A 26,519-nucleotide genomic window follows, 5' to 3' on the forward strand; every position below is an offset into this window, starting at 1 on the left:
GCTTCAGGCAAGGGGGAGAGAACTCAGGAGGGAGTGGGGACTGCTTCCGCTACTCCCACTGCCAGTCCTTCTCTTTTCTGCCACTGCTGTTTGGATTTCTCCAAACAGGATGAGCCAGCAGGAACTGACCAGCCAGAGAGGGTTGCTGGGGAGCTTCTGGCTGCAATGATTTCAGGAGAGCAGATCTCTTCCCCAAGAGGCAATGTCACAGCTCTTATAACAGAAACTCTTAGACAAAGGAATGATCCCTGCACACCTTTAATTCTGAACACAACACTAAATACAGTTTTTTGGATGGGTCAGTGTCTGACAGCAGGTACTTCTTATTGGTTTGGCCTGAGAGCTTAGGAAGACCTCATCTACATATTTGGAGGTGTGGTCCTGCTTCTATGATTGATCTATCTTGAGCCTATGTAACCTGTAGTCACATCCTCACCTGTGGAGGAGGGGCTTGGGGCATTGCCCTATGTGACTGGTCTGTCTCAAACCTCTCTACAGGGGTCCTGGGTGGGGGGCACAGCTACGTGAGGCCCTGATATCCTGGGAGACTGGGAATGCACCTGCCGTCCCTTTTAGGGTCTCCTGGGGATTCGACCTATCTTGAACAGGAATCAAGGTACCTCTCACAGCCCACCGCCCCACAACTTATTTTTACTTAGATGAGCTAAAATGACTCATAGATGTTTCATTTTGTTTCGTTTCGTTTCGTTTCATTTTGTTTTGTTTTGTTTTGTTTTGTTTTGTTTTGTTTTGTGACATGGTCAAAGTCTGAACATCAGGCTGGTCTTGGATTCACTTTATGTGTAGCCCAGGTTGGTCTCGACCATGGTAATCATACTGCCCCTGCCTCCCAAGGGCTGGGATTATAGGCATGAGCCTATCTATTTATAGCTTCTAATTCTTTTCATTTAGCATCTTTTCATTAATATTTCTCACTGTCAATAACCTTTTGAAACCTATTCCCCAAATCTGTCTTCCCACTTTCCTATTTAGCTCGTTAGAGTAAGCAGTAATAACATTCACTTCATTCTCTGCACTCGTATAAACTCACATATCACACAAGTGGTAACCAGCTCCCCTCAGTCTGCTTCTACCTCTAGCTACAAATAGACAGAACTAAGGGAGACAGCATTTATTTTCAAAATAAAATTATGATCATACAAAGCAAATTTATCTTTTCTGCTGAATCATGTGTTCTCAGTCCTTTACTGTGCAGCCTGATCTCCTGCAGGTGAAGCTTCTGATGCGGTGACTCCACCCCACCGGCACGAGGAGAAACAAAGTCAAACTCTGACCCCTATTTATTTTTAACTCAACTCTTTAAAATTTATGTGTGCGTTTGTTCATCCTGCCAGTAAGAGAGAATATGTGCAAGTAAATATCTGTATTTTGGAGGTGTGCACTCTCATCAAATAGCAGTCAAACGTGCTGGCTTGAGACCACTAGTCTGCAGAATCGGTGGATGATTTAGTCACCCGCCCTGTCTGTCTGGGTGCACGTCCAGGCTGCTTCTTGATGTTGAAATGAGACCCTTTACAACAGAGGCCACAGCCAGCCTTACTCCACGGGGCTGTTATACGCTGGAGTCTTCAAAGTAAACTGCACATTCAAAGGGCATATGCTATTTTCATATTAATCAAAACATGGCCTCTTACCCTGAATGTCTATAACAATTCATATTTCTGCCATCAGTAGAGATATGGATTCCACTGACTTTCAGAGCCTCACACAGACCTCAAGGCTCTTATGCCTTTAACCTTGGCCTGTGCAGCAGGAGCACAGTGAAGCATATTCTATTTGAGAGAATCTTTAAAAGCATCCTCACCTGTGAGGATGGGCACTGGACAAGATAACTTTCAAAACCCCTCTAGCCCTGGTGGAGGTGATCTCACCAGCAAGTACCAGGGATCACCTGTTAGGGGTGTGCGTTCCGCCTCCCCTTTACCAGCTGTTGTGAGTCCCGGAGACATCTTGAGGAAAACAGACAGAAACTAGCAAACCAAAGACCAGAATAAAAGTCGAACTTGATCCAGATGATGATTTCGCCCATACTGTTCAGCTTGTTAAAAAAACCATCCAGGCCAAGTCCTTGTGATTTTACCCAGAACAAATAAGAAAAAGCAGGGTGTCATATTTCAAGTGCAAGTGCATTCGTAGAAAATATTTTAAGATCAATGGCTGCAAAAGAAGCAGTTTTCCTCCGAGGTTCACTTTTCAAATGGTTCTGTATTAAAAGTGCTATCTCAATAAATATTCATGAAGAGAGTGGTTGATGTGTTTTTACCCATTTATAGCTCATACTTCAAAGGCCAAAGGAGGAAAAAGACACATGATATGCTTCTTGGTCTCTTATCGGAAGTGCTGAAGGATACGTGATATGCCGTGGTCTCCTCGGGCTATAAGCTCCCGGTAGGGGGCTGCCCTCTTCACTGTTGCACATCCTACAGTCAGACACATCCTGCTCTGAGTACAGCTGAGGGAGAGTGAGTTCATCGGGATTGGAAGGCCTGTGTGACCAGCCTTTGTAATAGCTGCTGTTTGACTGAGGATTTGTTGTATGCCCAGCATCCAGATGGAACCATCCTGTAGCTCTGTGAAACTTCTGCCAGCGTTAGTCTCTTTTGACGGATGAGGAAATTGGGCTTCAAAAAAAGTGAATTTGTTTGTCCCCAATGTGACAAAAGGAGCTGGACTGCAGGAAAAGAACTGAGGCTTTGGCTGTAACTTCTATGATTCCCCTTGTGTGCCTTAATTTCCTACCTGTAATTCCCCCTCAGAGGCCCTCAGGGGTGCAGAAATCGGAAAAAATAAATCTCAAATAGTGCTAAATTCTTTCTTCTTTATGGTCCTCGGTAAGCTCAAGTTGGCTGTGTGTTCAGGACATGAGAGTCCCACTTCCTCTAAAATGCCATCCTTCTTGACCCTTGGCAGAAAACAACCCACGTGGTCAAAGAACAAAAAAGCTGACCTCTTAATCCTGCAAATATTTCTCAGTATTAAGTAAATGTATTTATTTTTACAATGACAGATTTCACCGTGGGCAGTGACCACCACTCCTCACTGAAGATGTTAGAACCAATTCCATGACCTGTGGAAGAAAACACAAGAGACCTACTTGTTTTGACACTGGAGACCTGCACCACACACTCATAGCGCTCCTTTCCGTGAGTGTAATTTCTCATGTTTGCCTCAGTCAGTCTAGATGGCAGCTCTCCCATCTGCTTCAAACATCTTCCTTTTCCCTCTCGGACCATTCAACTCTTAAACATCCTTCAGGGCCTGAACTGAATGGACCTGCCTCTCCTGGGAGACTCTTCTCTCTCAGGCAGAATTGAAGGAGCTATCCTGTGGCATCCATCCCCTCAGGCTCATTTCCATCATTCTGCCTCTGGCTCCTTATCTGCCTTGGCAACGAGGCTGTGAATTCCTCATGGGCATGACCCATGCTGTGTAACCCCCACTGTCACTCGGTAACAGTGACAACATTAAAGGCAGTAATAACAGAAGGCATTTTTGGAGTAAGGATGTGATTGTCCTCAGTCCCTCAGCACAATACCACGAGGAAGATAGTATAATGACTTGGATTTAACTGGTAAGCAATGGAGTTCCCCAACGCAAATGGCAACCAGTGGCTTCATTTGGGGCCATTAATGAATAAAGACACATGCTAACTGGAAAATAAGTAATAAGACAAAAGTAACCCACTAGAGAAGCTTCCATTCCACTGACTATAGTGAGGTATTTTCTAGAATCCAAGCAGTGAAAGCAAGTGGGCCTTCTGTTTGACTAGTAGCAGTTCCATCAAGGCACTTATTGAAACAGCCACAATAATGGTTGTCACTTCGAAGACATGCCAAGGGATTTCATTCTTTATGGCCTAGAAGAAACTGACTATCCTCAGGAAGCTGGACTACAGAGTTGTACCTATCTCCAGCACAGGTGGGTTAACTGGGCTCCTTCATGTTATGCTACACTATCCTCCAGGACAAACTTCTCCCAAAGCTGCTATACAATGTCATAGGATAGATAGTGCAGTCAGCAAGCCAATAGCATGCAGGGCATAAGAGAAGGGGTGGATGCTGAGCAGGCCTCCTCCTGCACTAAAGACCATAGATGCCGCAGGAAGCATTAATACAACAATTAGAGAGACAAAACTGTGACAGTAGTCATAGAACTGTAAGTCCCACAGAAAACTATGGCAGATGCAGATCCTGAAGAGGACACAGGATCTTATGTGTGGCTCATCCAGAGGCAGCACAAAGACAAAGGCCAGGCTCCTGATACAGAGGAAGGGTTCAAGAGCATTCCCTATGTGACCTCTGCCTCACTTGCTCTGCACAGGGAGAATTCTGGTGACATAGTAATGAAGAAATACACCTTTGCACACACACACATGCATATAAGACCTTTAGTTTCACCCACAAACTTACAAAGCTCACACATAGTCACATACAAATACAGACCGTGCATGTACACTAGTATGTGAACATGTGCACACATACAGAGATACATGCACACAATTTCTGCCTCACTTAGACAAGTACTCACCTACATACATTTACATATAAGACACATCTTCATATGCACACACATGTTCCCAGGTGCCTGCACACATACCTTTATGTCACAGAGAGAGGGGAGGGGAGGGAGAAAGAGCAGAAGAGGAGGCATTTAAGCGCTTCAGAGCCTTGGTTAATGGACAGATACCATTTCTAGAAAGAAGTCGCGTACTGCCAAGGCAGTGAGCTCTTCCCTCCGAAGGGCCACCAATTAGCAACTCCATCCCCTTACCTCAATGGTTCAATGGTCTTGTACATGATGGACAAGTATATCTTGAGTCTAGCAGTCCTCCCTCTCTCTATGTCTGTCTGTCATCTGTCTGTCTCTTTCTCTCTCTCACACATACACACAGTTCATGTGCAGAATCTAATTTTTAGCTAGTGATATAGAAATAATTTTTGAAGTGTTTTTGGAAACACATGAAAGCATCTTCTTGTTGTTGTTCTGAACATAAGAGGCTGTCAACTAGTCCCCAGGGTGCTCAACCATTGGGCTCTCTTTCTAGATAAGTTGAGAAGCAGTGGTGTTAGTTCTGAAGTCTCTGCCGGAATCTCAAAGGATAGGGTTGGCAATGGCTCACCCAGACCAACTGGCCCATGAGCCTATCATGCAACTTCATTCATTCACTCGCCAGTCCTTTGCTCCTTCAGTCACACAGTTAAGATTTAATCATCCCTGCCTTCCGCTGAGCCTGTGGAACCAGGTCTCCTGGAAGGACTTCCAGAGGCATCAGGGTTATTTATCATAAACGGAGAGAGTTTGTGGCTTTTGGCTGTTTGCTAGTTCGAATGAAAGCCAAGGGATAAGAGCTTTCAGGTGTGCAACTCCTCTGGCTTGAGAACAATGTGGGAGTGAGTGCTGGGCCTGCCCCAGATACTGGGCTGTGGTTCAGGATAATGGGAACCACCTGTTCAAATGCCCTTGCTGAACCCATACTCTCCGTCTTTGAAAGTCCTTGTTGATGGAAGCGAGGCTGACCGATTATGTAAGAGTGCTTTCTGCGATGCATTTATGGGTATTCTGAAGGAAGCACACATATGCCTATTAAGCATGGGGAGAATTATCAGTGAATGTTTTTAAATGACCAATAAAAATGAAATTATCATTGCTCATTGTTTTTATGGATCATAATGTCTTTTTTTTTCTTATGGAAATATCTAACAAACTCCCTTCCTAGACGAGGCCGCTAATTATGTAGTTAGCACACAGTAATCCATGCAAGTGGGTTCTCGCCTGTCATAATTTATCTTCATAAATGTAATTGGCCCAATGAAAGAGACCACAAAAATAATTCTGCAAAGAGGTGGATTCAACAAACATGGATTCTCCCTTCTCTTTCCCAAAAGCGCAAGCTTGAGATAGGAGTGTTTTCCCGACTGCCCCTCTACCCCAATTTGGTGGTCAAGTATTTACTGGTTCATTAAAAATTTGTTTGATTTAAATCACTGGCTAAAGTCTGGAGTTAAATCAAATTTCAAAACAAATCCCAACTCACGGACCTGGACATCCATCAAGCAAGGGAGCAGGTAAGCAGCAGGCAGAGATGACAGGGATACAGGCTGAGCGTAACCAGTGTTCTAGAAGAGACAGAGGTGAGCAGTCTTTCAGAGGAAGAAGCTGCTTCCTTGTGGGAAATCTGAGAAGCTCTCTGTACAGAGTAGCATTGAGCTGACCCTTGAATAATGGAGGAGGTGGGGCTAGAGATAGGCTCATTCAGACTAGTATGGGGGTGACTTTAGTGTGTGGAAGTAGGCAAAGGGTGGTGACAGATGGAGAAGACAGATGGGTCTGAAGTCCTGACCAAGGTACAGAAAGCACAGATTAAATGTGTAGCCCAAGGTCATACTTGCCTTCCTCTCTACACAGGTAATGAAGAGACATCAGTTCAGCACACCAGTCTGCCAGACCCTGGCTGGGTCCTTGTAAGAGACCTAGACGATGATGCAGGCTCAAGGCCACCTAGAGTAGGTGGAGATGCCACACAACCCAGCAGTGGATTGAACTTGTGTGGGCATTATAATTCAGGTTGGAAGTGGGTGTCACTGTTTCCTTGTGGCAGTTGATCCAGATGAGTTCACTGTATCCCAGCTTACAGCAGGCACTGTCAGCACGGAGCCCTGGTTGCTTCCAAGGCGAAGGTGCTGGGATCACTGACTGCCAAGTGCATTTTTACATTCGTTCAGTCACCAGTAGTTTCCTTCTCAAAAATCCGAATGAGCCTAGAAAAGCTGCTGGGAAGAAATGTGCAGGGAGACAGAAGGGAAACATAGATATGGGCCAAGATATGGACACAGATACGGATTCAAAAGCACGGGGGTATTTCGGAAAGCAACTGGCTGACAAGTGTCACAGAGTTCAGACGATTAAAACCAAAGTAAGTCTGGTGGGCACTGATGAAAAAAATGCTGGTTGGATGGCATGATCTGTGGCTGGGCTGAAGCAGTGGGATTAGCAGGAGAGGTGAGCCCATCTGGGGTAGACTGAGTCTCAGAGCTGGGGTGGGCGTTTTATCCCACATCTCTGCCCTCGCTCTCATCAGCAGACCTACTGACTCGGGAAATTGTAAGTCGGAATTTTTTTTAATGAGTGCAGTTTTTTGCTTCTGCAGCAGTTTCGCTTTCATTGAGGGATCGTTGTGATGGTTGAGGCTGGGTTGACGGGGGAGGGAGGGAATCTTATCTTTTCATAATATTAAGACCCCCAACTCAGTAACATATAACCTAGATGGAGCTTCCACATATCTCCTCTCTCCTTACCCTCAGCACTTCTTTATTCTCTCTGCCGTCTCAACTTTCTACACCCTACTCTATACATCTCTAGAGGTTCCTTTGTGGTCCATTTCCACTCGTTCCTGCTTCTGTAGTTGGGGGTAGTAGTGGTGAAAGAGCCAGAGTTGGAGTCAATCTAAGGCCAGTGGGGAATTCCCACCACAAACCTCTGAGCACAAGGACCCCTCCCTTCCAGGAAGGAAAAAAAAAAAAAGCTGGTTCAGTTCCTGGAACATCTGCAAGCCAAAATATCACACAAAGCTACCTGTGGTTTCCAGCCGACGCCCCCCCACCCCACCTTGGGAAAGTCTTGAACGGTACACTGAGTCTGATATGAAAGTTGTTTCACTCTGCCAAATGCACATAGTACCCTGCTTAGTTACCATTGTGCAAATTCTGCCCCAATTGTTTGAATTCTACCCCAATTGTTTGCAACGTATATAACCCCCTGTTAAAATCTGCTCGGGTAGTCTCTCTCTTGAAGTGAGAGGACCCCAACATGTTGGAATGATTAAACTCCTCTTGCTTTTGCATTAATCACCGCCTCTGTGAGTTTCATTTCAGGAGGTCCAGGTAGAGGTCCAATTTGGACCTCACAGTGACCTTGGTCAATGTTTGGTGTCTTTGTCAGCCACTCTGAACTTTATTTTTTGAGATAAGGTTTCTCACTGACTCTGACATTCATAGGTCTTTTCTTTGGCTGATTAGCAAGCCCTAGGGGTCGTCCCCATCTCCTTCCAGGATGACAAATATCTGGTGCTTCACTGGCTCTAGGCAGGTTGACCTCAGATCTTCATGTTTTGATAACAAACATTCTACCAAGTAAGCCATCTCCACAGCCTCTTCTCTCTCTTGTGGAGTTTTACTTGTATATTGGATCCGTGGTCTACAGAACAATCTTTCCTGGCTTGACTTTCACAGAGTTTATACAGCTTGATTACACTAGAAAGCAGCTGGTGAACATGATGAAATCAGAGTGTGAAATGTCTGGATATAGCTGAGGTTTTTGGTCCATGTTCTAGGATCCACTACAGATCATCTGCCAGTGAGATGCTACCACTCATACTAGATCCCAGAAGAAATATTCAGAATAGGTCTGAACCTGCCTTGGGCCCTGGAACCAAGGCAGCCAAGCAATAACATGAAGCAGATGCATCTAGCCAAGCTAGGCAACATCTCCATCCACCTGCAGATGCACAATATTTACAGAGTACACTGGTTTTATTTACATCACTGAATTTGGGGGTTATTTGTTATGTAGCACTACCAACACTTCTTTTTACTAATATAACTTAAGTACTTCAAATGCCTAATCTCTCACTCTTTCAAGTCCAATGTTTACCCAGACTGATAGATAACCACAGATGATAAACAAAAACAAGAACTATTTTACCTTCAGGGTTTTTAAAGTATTTCCTCCAGAAGCTTTTCTTCTTCCTTCCTTCATTTGTTCATGTGTTTAGTGAAGTGCCCTTGTGCTAAAACTTAGCAAAGGCACTAGGGCACTTTAGGTGTGACTGTAATCTGGGAGGAGGCATATCCTATCCATTTAAATGAGAGAAAAAAATGTGTACACAAATAATGACATTCCAAGGTCATTCAATATTTCTTATCCTAAAGCAAACCAAGTACAGATGAGACAATCATTCTTACAACTGCCCTTGTTTACAGTCAAGAGTAATTATCTGTGGGTATGTTAAAAAATCTATAGTAATTATGAGCTTGTCTTCTTTTCTCTTCCTCAGACCATATGAGCCAGCAAACAGGTGGAATGAAAGACAGTTTTGCCATATGTTGATATCAAATACAGTTTTCTTTAATAAAAGTGCACTTTGGGCACCATCCTGGAAGGCATGTTTGTGATTGGCTGAGACAGACTTGGGAATCACTCAGCCTTTCATACCCAGTGATAGGACCCAGTGAAAAGCATTTACCACTTTGAGAAGACACTCCCTGAAACTGAGTCTGGTTGTACTCAACTCAGCATGGCCAGGTTGGCAACCAACAAAACTGAGTCCAAGACACCCTAGTCCCAGATGCCTTACACCAAGAGGGAAATCATGCCAGGACAGAGTTCTTTCTGGCAGCTGTTGTGTATTGAGATGGGGGTGGACATTATAGATTCTCATTAAGATGTCAAGAAAGCCCTCAATCCTCCTGCTGACCAGGATGTTCAGTAATGCAGGTACAGGAAGATGTGCAAAAACACAGTCTTGCCCTCAGGCTTCTTAGGAGCCCAAATAAGCATGCTATCCCCTGCTACTCTAATTAATAACTATACAGACTTTGGGAAATGATCTAAACTCATTTGTCCCACTAGTCCCTTAGTTCATAAAATTGCATTCACTGATAACCATAGCATAGGCTTACTGTAAGGATCAAAGATGTTAATAGATGCTATGTAGACATAGCTAGCTGGTACCCAACAGTCGTGGATTCCACTGAGGTGATAATATGCCCTGGAAAAATAGTCTTCTTTCCAGACTCCCTTGCTGCAATGAGCAGCCATGTGTCCACATCTCAGTTCTTGCCAAGGAAAGGCAGATGGGACTCTTGGTGAGGGTATCAGCTCTTGAACGGAGAGACAAAGCTTCATGAGACACTTCTGTCTTCTTTCCAGAAACACGTATGTGGAAGAGCTAGCCAACCTGTGTCAGTGAGGGCAAAACCATATGCCTTGGGATGACTGAGCAGGTAGATGGAAGGAATTTAACTTGCCAGTGGCATCCTTGGGCACCTGTACAAATTCTGCTTAGTTCCACAGTCTTCACTATCAGGGAATCGTTCTGCCTCAGACCTCTCTATACTGGATCTGTGGGAAGAGACTGACAAGGGATACAGAATTGAAGATGGCTAAATATAAATATAATATAAATAAATATATATAAATATATATATGAAATTTTATAACAAAACTTATAACTTTGTACTATTAATAATTCTAATAAAATGGGAGTTTAGGCATGGAAAAAAAAAAGGAAGAAGGAAGACTGGACATTTTTTTTCCAGAACTAAATCTCCACCTTGGTACTTTCTATAGCCATCAAACTTCCATTTTCCTTTCCTCGTCAGTGGCATGCTGGAGAATCACTTTAAGAACAGAATAAAGGTGAACAGGAAAGACGCAAAGCCCTGTTTCCACACTGGACCCATTCTGTTCCTTCCCCTCGATGCCTCAGTCTCCCTGTCTGCGTTAAGACAGAGGACTTTGAGCTATTATGGCTCCTAGCAGCTCTGCTGCAGTTACATTCTGAGGCTTCCAACCAGGCGCCCCCACCCTACCCAGCCCAGCACGGGCCTCCTGGAGAGAGGCAGCCTGTCATTCAGAGAACTCTCCTTCTCCAAAATCTAATATCCCCTCATCTCCCATTATGAGTTCAGTTATGGGAGCCTTCATAGCAGGTGTCATTAAATAGACATTAAGACCCAACAGGGCATGTTTTACAGGACCATTACCATATGCCTGATGTTTGCTGTGACAAATGGAGATCCAGCCAGCCACACCATGTGATAATGGGCCGGGAAACACCCCCTGGGGTGAGTTAATGTGATTAGAAGATGAAGCTCTCTTTGTTTAATACCATTCACTGGAAGGGGATGGCTTCCTCTCTGCTGATGCACCTTAAAGCCGGTTTTCACCCTCCTCTTCCTGGACCAACAGCTTCTAGGGACAAATGAGAGGAAGAGAGACCATCTAGCTAGCATGGCTAGACTAAACAACACATCACATAGGTCCAGAGGCACAGAGTTGGCTTTCTCCTGAAGTTTAAATTGTAATTCCAGGATCAAGGGCTACTCTGCCTCAATTTCCCTCAGGATGATTGCAAGGCGATGATGAAAGCCAGAGGCAGACTAGCTAAGCTCAGAGAATTCCCTTTGCTCTCTATTGTTAACACCTTACACCATCTGGCTGCATTTATGAGAATGGGGGCATTGACATTGTGTGAATCTTATTTGGATCCTCTACTCACACCCTTCTGCTCTGTGATCACATTCAGGGTGTGGTTGTTATTGCCGTTGGAGTGGGTGATTGCATATCCATGCTACTCAAAACCAAGTTTGTAGTACCTCAAGTTTACAGTTTCTCCACGCAGGCTTTTGCATTACCCACCAAGGGCTCTTACGATTAACCTTGACCCAACAAACGATTACCACTGGGTCCCCAAACGATGGGACCCTCTTGATTTCAGATTTCTGGGTATCACCACCACCACCAGCACCACCACCAGCACCACCACCACCACCACCACCACCATCATTGTCGTCGTCATCATCGTCGTCATCATCATCATCACTACCAGTATCCTCTTTGTCTGGCGTGCTGACCCTTATTGGACACAGAAGGATAATACCTCTTCCTAATGACTCCAAAGACTCCAAATCAAATAAAGGCATATTTGATGATTGCCCAGTAGATAAAATATGAAGTGTGTGGCTGATGAGGGTGAGAGCCGGTATGTGTAATGTAATTTAGAAGAACATTTTTGCCAAGGCAGAAGGCGGTGCTGAGAGATTTACATTGACGGGACAAAAGTTCCCGAAAGCTGCGGTTCTCCCACGGCCTGAAATGATGTTATTTGTTGTTGGCAGCCATCGCTGAGTTGGAAAAAGAAAGACCACACTTGCAGATTGTCACTTCATTTTACTCTTTTTGTGGCTTCTGTCCAAAGTGCTGAAGCAGGAGTCCTCTGTGGAGGCAGCCTTTGTGAATGTTTGCCTCCTCTCTGCCCTGCTTCCTGCTTTGATTCCTCTGGTTGCCAGAGGCCTATGGGAGGCAGCAGGGACAGTACCACTGGGCTACCATCTCTCTCTCTCTCTCTCTCTCTCTCTCTCTCTCTCTCTCTCTCTCTCTCTCCCTCCATCTCTCTCTTAATATCTCTCTCAATATCTCTCTCTAAATCTCTCAGTCTCATTTCTCTCAATAGCTCTTCAACATCTCAATCTCTCTCTCCCTCTCAATCTCTCTCTCTCAATCTCTCTCTCTCTCTCTCTCTCTCTCTCTCTCTCTCTCTCTCTCTCTCTCTCTCGATGGCTGTCTTCTTTCTATTGGGAGGGTACCAGTCACCCCTGGAGATGAGAATACTTTTGCTCTTTTGTTTGCTTATTGCTTTTAACTTTGCTCCCTTTGGCGGTTTGATTGAGAATCCTCCACCCTCACCCCCCTCCTTAGGCTCTTATATTTGAGTACTTGGCCCCCAGTTGGTGCAACTGTTTGGGAAGGTGTGACCATTGAGAGGTATGGCCTTGTGGGAAGGGGTGTCATGGGGGGTGGGCTTTGGAGTTTCAAACGCCCACAACATTCCCAGTTAGCACTCTCTGCCTTGTGCTTATGGATTAAGATGTAAACTCTCCGTTACTCTGCAGCCCCATGCTTGCCTTCCTGCCTGCCTGCCTGCCTGCCTGCCTGTCTGCCTGTCTGCCATGCTCCCTGCGATGGTACCCATGCAGTTTAACACTCTGAAACTATAAGCCCCAAATAAACTCTTCTGTTAGCTGCCTTGGTCAGGGTGTCTTATCACAACCACAGAAAAAAGTAGCTAAGATACTCCCCAAGGCTGCCTGGGACTCTCTCTATCCCCTGGACTGGCTTCATGGAACAAGGTTGCAGGCTTGTATCTTCTTAAAAGGAAGAGGGAACAGAAAGCCTCTATTTGACCATCAGCGGTGCATAGGGAGTATGTCTCAAAGAACTAAGTGGCTGGGCAAGGATGCTGCAGAGCCAGGGCGCAGGAAAGTGCCTGTACCACCAGCACACAAACAAAAGTAAGAGCAAACACAGGCGCCTCTGCCACTCATGTATTTATTTCAGGGCTGCCTTAATTATGGAGTCCTTGGGATGATACTGCGATTGAGGTGTTTATTATTCATACAAAAGAAGTTTCTCAGAGAGGTAGGATAATCAGCCAAAAGTCAAGTCATCAGGGCCCCTCCATGGGGTTGCACAGGGAAGCCCCATTCAAGTGGACAGCGTTGGAATTGCAGACAAACACTAATGGCAGCATACGGTGGGTGTGTCTAGACCTCCCAGGCCTGTCCTAGAGTGGACAGTCCTTCTTAAACCCACCCAGACATCATAACAAGGATGCCTGTTCTTCTATGGACACAGAAGTGTGGGGCACCAGGTCCTGATCATATGGTAGTGTCCCTTGTGGTTGCTTCCATGGTTATCCTGGCTCTCTGGCCTGATCTCAATTAATGGCTACATCTCCTAGACTGAGTCTCAGGAGGCACTTTTGTGGCCTCACTTTCTCTTTCCTACTTCACATCAATGTGACAATCACTCTCCGAGACGGTGTCCCGGGACCTGAGTTTGTGCATACTTGTTGCGTGATGTGGGTTTTGCATTCAGGGCTGTTTGGGGATGGACTCTATGCCCCCGCCCCATCAGAAGGGTCAGGCCTCTTTCCAGCACTGCATGTTGTAGGACCTTCCACCAGCCTGCTGACAGGACTCTAGCAGGCCCTGCTCTGCTACTATCAGCTGACCTAGTTTCATTCCTGTCCCTTGAAATAGCCTCATCCCAGTTTGCTCTGTGTCGTCTGACAAATGTGTTTCTTTATTAGGGTGAACCAGTCTCTTGGAGGTAGCAGAGCAGTGGGTCGTGGGCTAGCAAGGTTGCCATGGAAATTATTCACTTTCACTGAATTATTCATTTTCGTAGCCCTCCAGGCTCTCGGCTGACAGACAGACACATGGACAGAGGCCCAGGGAAGATGGACTTTACATCTGCTGCTTTGCCTGAGAGATGCTTTATATAGGAGCAGAGACCCAGAGTTCTGACCCCTTATTCACCCACCAGGGACAGTGGCCTTCTGTAAGGGTATGCACAATGGCTCCAGATGGTCAGGGCTCAAGTCTCTTCATCCTCTGTTTTATCTACAGGAAAGCTAGAGTAGGAAAGACCTCTCAAGGCTGTTCCTGCATCTCAGACTCCAACACATAAAGTAGGCCAGGAATGACTTGAGCTTGTTCTGTGATTGGATCTAAGGGAACACGAAGTCCAGATAGTCTCTGACACAGACATGGCGCCGAATGGCATCTTCTCCCCTGCGCTTCTCGCCAGAATCAGGAAATTCATTCCCTGCACACATGTTGCCTGCTGCCCCACAGCAGTCGCAGCCCACGCTTACAAACCGAGTATGTGTTAAAGGCCCAAAGGGCCCAGTTCCTGTCTGAAAGGAAGGAAGAAGGACAGACTGTGTTCCTTTGGCTCTTCTGGAGTTAGAAACTTTGATGCAGTGGCATTAAAAGCCTGTCAGGGCTTGACATTTTTACTAAAATCACCACCATCACCCACGCACGCTGGCCTGGCCTTCAAACTCAGTGGTGGAATGAAGGAGAAATGACCAATGCTATTTATGCTTTATCAGAGTACTTTTTTTTTTACTTTTTCTATCTGACCTGAAACTAGTTTTTAAGCAGCCACCTCAACAAATGTGTAAAGATATAAATGGAAAGATGTTATTACAGAAGGATTGGACACTGCCTGGAAGCCCTTTAGCAGGGCACAGACTATATATACTGTAGCTCCTGTTCCATAACTCATCATCAAGATGGCAAGAAAAGTGAACTAGACATAAACTTAGTGATGGGCCAAGATGCATAGGCACAGGGCTGAGCACGACGAGCTATAAAAAACAGCAGGTGATATAAAATTCCACTTAAACAAAGCCCGTAGCATGCACATACATCCCTGGTGACTAGGGCCAGCCTACAGCCGTGGATCTAAAAAACCGTGTTCAAATCCCCACCCACACATTGAGGATCACTGAAGGACCCTTGTTGACAAGATCATGTCTGCCCCAGCCCATCTGCCCCTTCCCTTCTGCTAAGTATTCTCAAAGTCAGGACTGTCTTACTGTCTGCTGTACCTCTGTTGTTCCCACACCATAACCAGCCAGTAGGCACAGAGAGTTAATCCTTTTCTTAATGCTTCCCTGAACACTCATAAGTCTCTGCATGTCAAGAATGCTGTAGAGGGCTTGTAAAAGCCTTTCATAGCCACATAGCAAGATCTAGTCATTAGGTGTTCCTGTCAAGTACTTGGACCACTTCCTCCAAGCAGGGCACAATCTCTTGATCGACCCTAGGAGCTCCAAGCTCTTCTCTCTTTATGAAACAGAGCAATTAAGTTTCTTTCCTACCTCCTCTGACCTCACAAAGAGGCTGCCCTTGTGTGTGTCCAAGTCCAAGCCCATCCTGAGGCTCTAGGTCAGTGGTTCTCAACCTTCCTAAGGCTGCGACCCTATAATACAGTTCCTCCTGTTGTGGTGACCCCCAACCATAAGAATATTTTCATTGTTACTTTGTAACTGCAAATCTGCCGCTGTTAGCAACTATATTATAAACGTCTAATATACAGTTTATCTGACACGAGCTCTCTAAGAAAGGTTTGCTAAATTCCCAAAGGGATCGTGACCCACAAGTTGAGAACGATTGCTCCAGGTCAGTTCCCCACAGCCACTCCTGCACAGAACCTGCCTTCCTTAGATAGCAGTTTGCAAATGACAATGCTATCCACAGACACACCTGCACACATGAACACACACATGCACACACATGCAATCAGCCTAGAGTGATGTCAGCTAACAGTGATTGTTTCTCAGAGATAATTTTGTTTTGTTTTGTTTTTAATTTTCCTTTTCTTCTGTGTGTATTTTTGTGTCATTTGAACTTTCTAAAATAGGTCGAGGGTATGTTTCTAGCCTGAGCAGAGAAAAGACAATATCCTCTGTGGTGCAGAACCCAAGTCAAGCATTTGCCAGGAATCCCTTACTGCATGCAGTAAGTGAACCTCAACTCTCTGCTCCCACACAGGTCCATCCCAGCACATCTCCCTGTCCCTTTCCCGTGGTGCCACAGTGGCAGGCAGCCAATACTCCAGCCAGGATGGCCTTCCCAGACCTTCTGCTCACCAGCATGTGAAGAGTGGCTAAGACACCCCCCCCCCACACACACACACATACAACGTGCACACAAATCCAGGGAGTCCAAGGACTAAAGTAGGACTAAAGTGTCCCTACCCTAACCCTTTCATAGGAAGGTTTCAACTAAGTCACGTGTGGTATGGCTGGTTTGGCAGAATCAGGGCTCAGCAGCTCTGGCATCTGTTCCCGGGATGAATACTTGGAATGCCACATCAGCAGGGAAGGGGGAGGATCACCGGAAGCCTGGGGGAGCACTCCAAGCCATAAACCTTAGCCTCAACGGGCACACGTGGTATTGTTCTTGTCACTGTGTCCTTCCATGACTGGCCACCACTACTCTGCTGGGGAAATGTCAGGAAACGAGAGATGTTTTGTTGCCCAGACACTGATACAAGAGCACCTGAAACCATGGTCCAGCAGAGCAGATACAAGTCCTATGATCAGCACTGAGACTTGACACTCAAGAAAGGAAGCTTTGCACTCCCCTCCGCTCTGACCCTAGCCTGGCCTTGGTTTCTACCCAGTGACCTGTCTGAGACCAGTATTGATCACTTAGCAGAAATAGGATTTCAGTTCTGATCCCCGTCGAAGCCTACTCATCGTGAGCATGGGAACCCAACTCTCATGGAATGACTCTTGCGCTTCTCAAATCTCATTTATGAGAAGTCCCCAGCAGGGCGGGCTTCATGTTGTGTGCTTTCTTACATCATAGGTCATTAAACCATAGCACAAGGGCTGTGAGGTAGGTGGGATCATTCATTTCTTTTCTTTTTAATTTATTTTTATTGGATATTTTTTTATTTACATTTCAAATGTTATTCCCTTTCCTGGTTTCCTGTTCATAAACTCCCTATCCCCTCCCCCTCCCTCTTCATCTATGAGGGTGTTCCCCTTCCCAAACAGCCTCCTTCCCTCCTCTACCCTGACAATCCCCTACACTGGGGGATCCAGCCTTGGCAGGACTAAGGGCTTCTCCTCCCATTGGTGCCCAACAAAGCCATCCTCTGCTACACATGCATATGTAAGTGGGATTGTCCATTTCTTACAGATGAGAAAAACATAGCCTGTTGAGATTCGTATATGCAACTAAGGAGAGGCCTGAAAGTCCATATGTCAGTTATTGTGGCCATAGTGTCACATAACAAAAGAGCCACAAGTTCAAGAAATGACAAGTGAGGTCTCCTTATTGGCAGATATGGCCATTGCGGTTTTCATGCCAGGCTGTTTTGGTCTATTTCTGGGGTCTCCTCTTCCTTCCTCTGGGATGATGATCATAAACTTATTCCTCAGATAAGAGACAGCAAGGATTCCATGCCAAGACAGACAACTCCATAACAGTGTTGGGCAGGGCCATACCAATGGGAAGGACGTTAACTCCAACCTGTTCTACTGGGAGTTCTGATAAGGTCACATGGGAAGGGACCAGGCGCTCCATTTGACTACCAGGAATAAAGCGAGAGGAAAGGGAAATGCCGTGCATACCTAGCTATCTGAGAGGAAACACCAGGGTCCAAACTGATCCTCTACCACTAAAATGTACTGTGACCTTGCTTCCTCTCTTCTGTCTTCTCCACAACTGTGTAGACCAAACTCTAGCTCATGATCTTGAAGGGGATGGAGAAGCCTGAGAGAGTTAGCAGACCTCGGTACCTGCTGTGTCTCTCTGAGAATTCACTGCTCTAAGAAGACTGCTGCAGCCTTCCATGCTGGATGGGGACCCTGGGAGGAAAATCACACCTTGTCACCAAGGCCCATTCATCAGCAATGTCTGCTTCTTGCCCCTCTAAGGCAGGAGACTGTTCACTCATGCCCAGCTTCAGGGAAGATGCCCTCCCTACGTCTGGGACAAAGTGATTTTAAAATATAGTAGTAATTCCCCACTCACAGTATTTCATTCAGGGTGTTCACCTGTGAACCCCAACTCCTGGTATCTTAGTGGGGACACTACTGCTGATATCTATCTACTTTCAATATCCGGGGTTCAAGATGCTCTGAACTGACACACCAACTATAGGAAATGCCCATTGTCCTGGGATCCAATGTTCTGAGTTCTGGTCTCATGCTTTCGCTCATTTCCAGGCCTCTATTTTCCTGTTTGCATAATGGGCTTAGGTCACCATATCTATCCAAGAACCTTCCCATCCAGGAAGTTCCCAGTCCCAGGATGCTGGCATGCCGCTGATGGTTCTAGACTCTGTTCTGCCTACGATCATGCTCCAAGTTCATTGATCCAAAACACTCACTGTCCAGAGAACTTAGTCTCCCGCCACCGGGGAGGAGGGGCAAGTGTGGGGAAGGGCCTGGTTAGCTCAGAGCAGTCAGGCTCCAGGGCTCTCCAAACCACCTCATGTTAATCTTGGAATTGGAGACGCCTCAAAAATTCTGTTTGAAGCCACAAATCAACAGCCACAACAACAGCCTGGACTGTACTCTGAACACAGGCATTCAGGCCCCCGGAACCCTCAGTAGGAACTACGTTGAACAGGATCTCCAGGCCATTGTAAGGCACCCCTTACAGCTTGGGTACACTGAGATTGAAAATACTGTTTCCATTAGAGTCTGACACACACTCTCTCTCTCTCTCTCTCTCTCTCTCTCTCTCTCTGTGTGTGTGTGTGTGTGTGTGTGTGTGTGTGTTTCTACATACTTCTCCTAGCTGCCTTCATTCCCAGCAGCCCCCACCAGTGTCTCTTTGCCAGAAGGCTGCCCTAGGGCTTCTGGAGGCCCCTTTGCCCATGGCACAGGCAGCCTGAGGGCTTAGACACTTAACATCCACTCAGGGGCAGCCCTTCACCCAGGGCTTCCCAAACTTTCCCAGTTCACTGAAACCCAGGTGTCTAAGTCATTTCACAAAGAACTCATTCCCAGACCAAAAGCTCGACATATAAACAAATAAACAAAACACACACACACACACACACACACACACACACACACACACACACACACCCCAAAAAGCCAAACTATCAAGTTCCATCTATTTAGTAGCATGGGTCAAACAGCTTTAACGACATTTATATCCTAACGCTATAACCACCACTTGTAATGATACATAAAAGTGAAGGCAGAAAATAACATGTCAATTTTACCCGTAAATAACCTCCTTTGTGTATGGACAGAATGCACGTGCCTGTTCGCCACTGCCTAAACTCTTCCGTGCTCGGATCTGACTGCGTACCGCTGCCCTCATTCCCTGGTCCAGCTGATTCCTACCAGCTCCGGGCTTTTGATCCCAGCTGCTGCTTCACACCCAGCATCACAGAGATTTGACGTCATTCAAAGGAATGTAGGACAATTTGATGCTTAAACGGAACTGTCTTGAGAGTGGGTGTCTGGCAGCTGAGGCTGTGTTTTCCTCTGAAAATTCAAATATCCGACAGCAGCTTGGGTCATTTGGCTCAGGGATTGGAAGGCACGGTCCAACCTATCATTGACGTTGCCTGTATCTCAGCTTTTTCTCCTGGTTCAAATCAGGATGCTGAGCAAGGCCTGAGCTGTTCACAGCTGCCCTTAGAACCTCGGCTACAGTGGATTAAGATAGAGCTATTACCTGGCCACCTTTCCACGTTGTTCTCTTCCCATTCCAGTCTCCGCGCTCCACTCCTGGATCACTCTGGGAATACTTCCTAATAAGGGTCTCTCATTGGAATCCCTATTTCGAGGTCTGCTTTAGGGTACCCTGCCTAAGAAAAAGGTGCTCTGAGAGGAAGGCTGGAACTAGTGCAAGGTAGTGCCATTCACGGGAGAACGAGACCGCCTCTACCTTGAACAACGATAGGGGAAGGGAAGCCGAGAGCCAAGCCCAGACATATTGAGGAAGTGGAGTTGCCGCCACTGTCCACAGGCTAGATCAGGAACATGGAGAGAGAACGTATTTATTATCTGGCTTGATGATGTCACAGATGGTCCTGAGAGTAAAGAGCCAGGCTTGGGCAAGAACATTCTCTGAGTTCTCGTTCCCACATACCAATTACAACCTCTGAAATCCCAATTGTAAGAGAGAGAGAGGAGAGAGAGAAAGTTGAGCAGGCAAATTTCTCCACCCACTTTTTAAAAAAAAGGTTTTGTTTAAATGCGTGCTTGGTGTGCCGCTCGCAGCTTCATTAACCTCCTAATAATTATACTAATTATGCCACGATCTCTGCACAAGGATGTGTTTGGAAGCCCCACTCCCGCTCAGCTTCAAATGGCAGACAGCCTGTGCCTGAGCCGCTGTGTTGCCGTTAAGCCCTGAAATGTTTTAAGCAAACAGAAGCAGCACCTGTTGAACGCCATGGCTGGGGGCGGCTCAGCTTGAGCGAACTGAGCATGCTCACAGCAGGGCCACACTCTGCTGAGTCTCGAAGCTTAGGTTCCACAGAGGAGCAGTTAGGCTCCCTGCTCCCAGGGTCCATGGTGAAGGCAGGAGCTGCACTTTGTTATCTCCTAGCTGTCCTTCTACAGCCCTGACAACCTGGAGCTATGAGAACTACCACCCCCAATTTACAGGCAGGAAGTTCTTACCCACTCATTGCATGCATGGTTTCATGGTGCGCTCCTGGAGTCTATGCTTTCCTACTAGGTCCATTCATCCTAAGATTGATTCTATTACATATTGCTTTTTCTTCTCTATATAACCCAGAGTCTCACATTTAAAGATCTTAGGAAACCTAAAAAGAGGTTGCCTTCCTCGATCTAGCAGACAGCCAAAAGTCCCACAAGTAAACTCAGCAATCTAGAGTCTATTAACCCTCATCCATCAAGCCAAAGATCCTCCACAGTAAGTCAACTCAGAACCAAGAACCAGGAAGCTTAAGGTATTCCCATGTCCCCTACCCTACATATTTTTCCTTGCATTCTGTCCCCTGGCCAGTTCTAACGCTTCTCCTACATGGCCCCGAGAGGTAAAATGCTCTGTGCTCTCACTTCTAGGTGTGATGGCTAATTGTCAACTTGACAAAATCTAGAGTGGCCTAGAAGATGGGCATCTGGGAGTGTCTGTGGAAGAGTATCATGATCTTATTAATTGATAGGGAAGGAAAAAAATCTTGTGGTGTGGAATCATTGCCTGGATGGATCCTAGACTGTTGTTTGTTTGTTTGTTTGTTTTTAAAGTTTCAATTATGTGTCTACATGAGAGGCAAGTGTGAATACGAGTGCAGGTGTCTGAGAAGACAAGCTGAGGGTGTCAGATCCACTGGAGCTGGAGTTAGGGACATTGTGAGCCCCCTGAACTGGGTTCTGGGAACCTGACCTTCAATCCTCTGTAAGAGCAGTGCTCACTGTTGACAACCAAGCCTCTCCAGGCCACAGCCTCCTTAAATAAAGAAAGTGAGCTGAGCACTGATGTGCTTGCATTCACCCCTCTGTTTCCCTCGTGCGGGGGAAACGTGACCAGCTGCTTCAAGCTCCTGCCACCTTGACTCTCCCACCTTGATGGACAGACTGTATCTTGTACTGGGAGTGGAGTAAATCCTCCCCCTTCAGCTGCTTTTGTCAGGATATTTATTACAATGGGAAAAGAAGCCAAGACGCTTGGGAACCATGGCAGCATCAGAACGTCCTGCTGAAGGCTCGACCTCCTGAAACTGTTAATCAGCTGCATTTACAAATTAAGACCCAGCCACCGGAGAACAGCCCCTTTAATTATCTAGAAGGGAAACATCAGCAATAAGTCTTCGGAAAATCCCAGTAACCGAAAGAGGGAAGGCAGCAGACAGTGGCTGGAAGAAGGGAGACCTCAGAAGAAAAGCAGAAGAAACATCAGCAGGATTCTGAGCAGAGAGCTCCAGTATCTGGGCTGGCTCCTCGAGTCCCACTCAGAGCCAGGGCACAGCTGAGACTGGACAAGTAGAGAACCATGGGCTTCATTTCTGAATCTCCACTGTGCTCAGGCCAAAACAACAATGTGTGTGTGTGTGTGTGTGTGTGTGTGTGTGTGTGTGTGTGTGTGTGTGTGTGTGAGAGAGAGAGAGAGAGAGAGAGAGAGAAGCAAATTTATTAAGAAATACACCATTTTATACACACTTTTCCTAAAATGAAAAATGGGACAATGTCGGCAAAGGACTCTCATACATTGGGAAGAAGGCAGTGGGAAGCTAATCAAGTAGTGTTGAATGAACGTGGGGTATCTTAAAAGCATCACAGAAGAACATGCAGCAGCCCTGGGACTGATGATGACAGCCCTCTAGGGTGGGAAGAGCTACATTCTCAGGATCTGAAGCCACAGCTCCCCCGGGCCCTGGCCCCAGGCCGTTACTGGCTCTGCCAAGCCTATGACTGGTGTTAGGTAAGAAGCTGTTTCTTCTTTGCACATCAGGTTCTCAGGGAAAATCTCCTGAGCCCTAGCCACAAGCTGTTCCTAGCCAGGCTGAGCATAGTCCTGGCTTTGAGAAGGAGATATGTATGTTCCGTCTCCACACATCAGGGCCTCAGGAAATGCCTGGACTAATCTGGCCCTCGGCAGCTATCCAAACCACTGGTGACCTTGCAAAGGAACATCTATCAAACAGAATGAACATTCACTGACCTGAGATACCTCCTTATCATTAACTGTTGCTTTGATTGACCATCAAGATTCACCTTTAACCCAGTGCACCTTACGATACTATGGGGCAATCCTTACTATACCCCTGAAAACAACCAAATTCATCTTTTCTTCTGTAAAATGTATCAGATGCTAAAGTTATTGTTCTTAGCATGCTCAGCTTATAATATGGCACTTTTATCTTTCGGGTAACCAACAGCTGGTGTGATTGGACTTGTGGTCTGCTGAATTGGAGGGAATTTGTGCCTGGTATTGTAAACTTAGTCGACTACCTGTGGTTGGAGAGGTCACAGAACCATGAGGAGAGCCTACTACTGCCATGTTCCTAAGTCAGGATAATTTCTAACTACATTGTAAATACTGTCCTAATTCTCACAGAGAAGCATAGCTCACCACTCATCAGAGAAACTGCTTTCTGCAGCAGATGGAGACTGTTATAGAAAGTCATAACTGGTTAAAATGGAAAAGGAGTGGTCAACCTCATTCTCTCTCTCTCCCTCTCCCTCTCCCTCTCCTCCTTCCCCTCCCCACCTTCTCTTTCCCTTGCCCCCTTCCCTCCCCCTCCCCTACCCTTTCCCCTCTCCTTTCCCCTTCCCCTCCCCTTCTGTGGGTGTGTGTGTGTGTGTATGTGTGCGTGTGCACTAAAATTTTAAAAAGATCAAATTAGCCTTTTTGTTTTTTTGTTTTGTTTTGTTTTTTTAAAGCCAGGAAATCAATAGAGGCTCCTGGTTCTCACCCTCTCTCTGCCTCCTCCTCTTCAGGGTTCCATGAGCCCTGAGTGGAGGTATTTGATGGAAACCTCCGACTCAGAGCAAACTGTTACAAGGCCTCTTGTTCTCTGCATGATTCCTGGCTGTGTGTCTCTGTATGTGGTCCCATCTGCTGCAGGAGAAAGCATTTCTGATGATAACTGAGCAGGGTATTGATCCACGAGTACGGCACAGTATGTCATTAGGAGTCATTTTGTTCCTTTCTTTAAAAGTTTGGTTTTATCCTTAGTCCTTGAGCTACCTTGTCTCAGGTTCTTGGCCATCCAAGCCGTGCTGCCTGTGGGTTCTGTCTCATGGAGTGGGCCTTAAGTCAACTCAGACATCGGTTGGTCCTTCCCACAAGCTTCGTGCCATCGTTAAATTCGTGTATCTTACAGGCCCATTGTCGATCAAAGGGTTTGAAGCTGGGGTTGATGTTCACGTTTTTCCTTTTGTAGACTACGGAGTAATTTCCTGCATCAATGACACTAGCTTGTAGGGATGAAGGCTCTGTGTAGGCACCAGATGGACGTCCCCATGCTCAATGAGTTGTGTAGGTGTTGTCTTCAGCAGTGGGGCCTTGATGACAGTTTGTGGAGAGCAACCTGTATATAGCCTTGGCGACAGCCTGGATTATTTGGGGATTCCCATAGGACCTCTTTGGCCAATAACTCTTTTAAATGTAACCCAATTCCAGTACTGGAAATTTCATTTAGTTACACAGATGTCCATCCGGGGCCCTGCCTTTCTTGTTATTTGGCAATGTCGTTTACAGTCCCTTCATGTATGTATGTATTTTACAAAGCTTCTACTGTATTAGGTTTTCATACTACCCACCAAATGGCCCTTAATTTTGTCTCCCCCATATTTCCTCCTCCTTCCTTTCCTTCCCTTCTCCTCCCCACTTCACCCTCCCATTCCAGCTCTCCTCCAACCCATCTATAACTCTATTCTATTTCCCCTTCCTAGGGAGATCCAGTTCTTTATCTGTGCCTAGTCGTGGATTGTAGCTGGGTTATCATTACGTATTGACTTCACACGTAATATCCACATGTATGTGACCCCATACCGTCTTTGTCTTTCTAGGTCTGAATTGCCTCACTCAGGATGATTTGTTTCCAGTTCCATCCATTTACCTGCAGGTTTCAGGATTTCATTTTTTAATGGTGGAGTAATACTCCATTACGTAAATCTGCCACTCATCTGTTGGGGACATCTAGGGTGTTTCAGGTTTCTGGATATTGTGAATAGAGAAGCATCTCTGTGGTAGGATGAAGTTTCATTTGGTAATATGCCCGAGAGTGGTACAGCTGGACCTTGAGGTAGATCTATTCCCACCTTCCTGGGGAACTGTGACACTGATTTCCATGGTGGCTGTACACGTTTGCAGTCCCATCAGCAATGGAGGAAAGTTCCCCCTACTCTACATCCTCACCATCATGAGCTGTCATTTGTTTCATTGATCTTAGCCATTCTGATGGGCATAAGATGAAATCACAAAGTAGTTTTGATTTGCATTTCCCCGATGACTAAGGATGTTGAACATTTCTTTAAGTCAGACCAAGGCAATTTAAACAAAGTTTCACTCCTGCCAATCTAGGAGAGCAGGGCGGCTGGCCTGACCCAGAGATGCTAATGAGCTCGTCTGGGAAGCTTGGTGTCTGGCTTGGCAGGGAGGCCTTGCTAAGGCACTCAGCATCTCAGCATCGCCCCCAGGGAGATGGGAAGAGGTATGCTCAGCTGCAGCAGCCCAGGGAAGGCGGAGGGCTTTTGTGCCAACTGGCTTGAAGAGACAGTCTGGAAGACAGGTTCACAGAGCCAACCTCTGAGAAGACACAGCCTCCTGGGGCAGTACTTGCCAATATGCTTAAGGGTAAATATGGCTCCTCCACCACACACTTGCTAAGTCGAGGGCGCAAGTGCACACACACACACACACACACACACACAAAGAGAGAGAGAGAGGGGGGGAGGAAAAAGGAGAGGAAGAAGAAGAGATGGAGGGAGGGATGGAAGGAGGAAGGGAGGGAGGGAAGGAGGGAGGGAGGGAGGGAGGAAAGGAGGGAGGGAAGGAGGGAGGGAGAGAGAAGGAGGGAAGGAGGGAGAGAGGGAGGGAAGGAGGAAGAGATCTTTGTGGTGTCTCTCTCTGCATGATTCCACACTGGCAGCCTTGTCTCTGCCTACAGGAAGCTGGCACCTCTGGTAACCCAAGAGCTGTTTACAGACACAGCAGTGAGAGAGCCTGGGAGCAGCTCCTTGAACAGACTGAGGTGGGTCTTGGCAAGTGCAAGGCCACTGAGCTAGTGGATGCCAAAGTGCAGGAGTGCCTGGCACACACAGCTGAGGAACCAGGCTCAGTGTTTTTTCCCCGTTTGCCTGTGTTTCTCTTCAGAGAGAATCAGAACCCAGCTTCCAAGAGAAACCATTGTCCTGACCCCTCCACTGAAGTCCCTATTCCCAAGAGTTGAAAAATAGCCCCATTTGGGGCAAAGGCAGGTGCAAGGCAAGGATCCCAGCTAAGAACCTCTCTTTTCTTACAGGTCTGCGCTCCCTTCCCAGACCCATGCACATACAGCCGTAACTCGAGGGTATAAAAATACAATGCCAGTGGTACTAGAGAGACTGAGAATGTGACGCTCCTCCTCGTGACCCAACTACAAGTAAACAGCTGGGGAGGGGCAGAGCGAACTCCCAATCTACTCTAGAATGTTCGCTGTGATGAATTTGATGCCAGAAAATAAATAAATAAAACCATGGGTGTGTTTCCCTGGAGGAAAGGCCTCGACAAATTTGCAATGAATGAGAATGTTTCTGGGCTATGTGCTGGAAAATTAGCGCGGGCTTGCATTAATTGGAATTCAGTTCTTTATGTATATCAATTCCCTTTGATCCTTCTGGGATTCACGGTAGCAAGAAAGACACAGAGCAACAGATTAATCCAAGTGTTGTCAGCGATAATGATAAATTGAGGTGTAAAAGCCCACATTGA

At 46.3% G+C, this 26,519-nt stretch overlaps 2 long non-coding RNA genes across 2 annotated transcripts; one reads left to right on the top strand and one right to left on the bottom strand.

Annotated features, from left to right (window-relative positions):
* Window positions 1–1,100: 1,100 nt before the first annotated feature.
* Window positions 1,101–20,124, bottom strand: LOC120095135 (uncharacterized). The gene is made up of 4 exons (XR_010055670.1): window positions 19,806–20,124; window positions 8,722–10,153; window positions 6,060–6,788; window positions 1,101–3,088 (listed from the first exon to the last, which is right to left on the bottom strand). It is a non-coding gene; the product is annotated as an uncharacterized LOC120095135 (long non-coding RNA).
* Window positions 20,125–23,686: 3,562 nt separating this feature from the next.
* On the top strand, window positions 23,687–26,307 carry LOC120095327 (uncharacterized). Its single transcript, XR_005490815.2, has 3 exons — window positions 23,687–25,403; window positions 25,717–25,800; window positions 26,071–26,307. It is a non-coding gene; the product is annotated as an uncharacterized LOC120095327 (long non-coding RNA).
* Window positions 26,308–26,519: the final 212 nt, after the last annotated feature.

Source organism: Rattus norvegicus, chromosome 10 (assembly GCF_036323735.1).
Source record: "Rattus norvegicus strain BN/NHsdMcwi chromosome 10, GRCr8, whole genome shotgun sequence".
Lineage (NCBI taxonomy): Eukaryota > Metazoa > Chordata > Mammalia > Rodentia > Muridae > Rattus > Rattus norvegicus.